Genomic DNA, 2,220 nt, shown 5'->3' on the forward strand with positions numbered 1-2,220 from the left:
TATTCTCTCATATTTAGGTTTTTCCCATTACTCATGAACCCATGCTTCCAACTGATCCCTTCTTTTAGTTAAGTTGTACCCCGAATTCCTCTTATCCCATATTTATGTTTTCCCCATATTTGCGTTTTCCCCATATTATCGTTTTCCCCATATTTGCGTTTTTCCAATATTAGCGTATTTCCCATATTTGCGATCTTCCCATTATTTATGAACCCACCCTTCCAACCGTTTCATTCTTCTAGGCAAGGTGTGCCACAAAATACTATTCTCCCATATTTGCGTTTTCCCCATTACTCATGAACCCATGCTTCCAACTGATTCCTTCTTTTAGTCAAGTTATGCCCCAAATTCCTCTTCTCCTATATTTGCGTTTATCCCATATTTACATTCTTCCCATATTGGCGTTTCTCCCATACTTTCGTTTTTTTATATTTTCGTTTTCCCCATATTTGCCTTTTTCCCGCATTTGCGTTTTTCCCACATGTGTGTTTTTCCCGCATTTGCATCATTCCCACATTTGCGTCATTCCCGCATTTGGGTTTGTCCCTATTTGGGTTTGTCCCGCAATTGAGTTTTTCCCGCATTTTGGTTTTTCCCATATTTGTGTTTTTCCCATATTTGCTTTTTTGGATACTTGCGTTTTTCCCATATTTGCGCTTTTTCATATCTGTGATTTTCGCATATCTGCGTTTTTCGCATGTTCACGTTTTCCCCATATCTGCGTTTTTCCCATGTCTGCGTTTTTCCCTTGTCTGGGTTTTTGCCATGTCTGCGTTTTTCCCATGCTTGCGTTTTTCCCATGTTTGCATTTTACCCATATTTGCGTTTTCCCCATTAGTTATGAACCCAACCTACAAACCGTTACCTTCCTCTAGTCAAGATAAGCCACAAAATTCTATTCTCCCATTGTTACATTTTTCCCAATCCTCATGAACCCATGCTTCCAATTGATTCTTTCTTTTAGTCAAGTTTTGCCCCAAATTCCTTTTCTCCCATATTTGTGTTTTTCCCGTAATTGTGTTTTTCCCATATTCGCTTTTATCCCATATTTGAGTTTTTTCCATGTTTGCGTTTTTTCCATATTTGCGTTTTTTCCATATTTGCGTTTTTCCCATATTTGCGTTTTCATCACGTTTGCATTTTCCCTGTGTTTGCATTTTCCCCATTTATGCGTTTTTCCCGCATTTGGGTTTTTCCCACGTTTGGATGTTTCCCATATTGGCGTTTTTCATATATTTGCATTTTTCCCATATTTTCGTTTTCTTCATATTTGCGTTTTCTTCATATTTGCTTTTATCCCATATTTGCGTTTTTTCCATATTTGCGTTTTTCCCACTTTTGGTTTTTCCCACATTTTCGTTTTTCCCACATTTGCTTTTTCCAATATTAGCGTTTTCCCCATTGCTAATGAACCCAACCTATTAACCGTTTCCTACTTCTAGTCAAGGTGCGCCACAAAATTCTATTCTCCCATATTGGCGTTTTCCCCGTATTTTCTTTTTTCCTGTAATTTCTTTTTTCCCGTATTTTCTTTTTTCCCGTTTTTGCTTTTATCCCATATTTGCTTTTTGCCCATATCTGCGTTTTCCCCATATTTGTGTTTCCCCCATTACTAATGAATCCAACCTACCAACCGTTTCCTTCTTCTAGTCAAGGTGCGCTATAAAATTATATTCTCCCATATTTGCGTTTTTCCCATTAGTCATGAACCCATGCTTCCAACAAATTCCTTCTTTTAGTCAAGTTGTGCCCCAAATTCCTTTTCTCCCATATTTGTTTTTTTTCCCACATTTGCTTTTTTCACATTTTTGCGTTTTTCCGGTATTTGCTTTTTTCCCATTTTTGCGTTTTTCCCGTATTATCGTTTTTCCCGTATTTGCTTTTTTCCCGTATTCGCGTTTTTCCCGTATTTCCATTTTCCCCATATTTGCATTTTTCCCATATTCGTGTTTATCCCATATTTGTGTTTTCCCCATGTTCGCATTTTCCCCGTGTTTGCATTTTCCCCATTAATGCGTTTTTTCCGAATTTGTGTTTTACCCGTATTTGGGTGTTTCCCATATTTGCGTTTTTCATATATTTGCGTTTTTCCCATATTTGCGTTTTTCCAACATTTGCGTTTTTTCCACATTTGTGTTTTTCCCACTTTTGGTTTTTTCCACATTTGCGTTTTTCCCACATATGCGTTTTCCCCACATTTGCGTTTTTACCACATTTGCG

The sequence above is a fragment of the Schistocerca gregaria genome, chromosome 9, assembly GCF_023897955.1.
Source record: "Schistocerca gregaria isolate iqSchGreg1 chromosome 9, iqSchGreg1.2, whole genome shotgun sequence".
Taxonomy (NCBI): domain Eukaryota; kingdom Metazoa; phylum Arthropoda; class Insecta; order Orthoptera; family Acrididae; genus Schistocerca; species Schistocerca gregaria.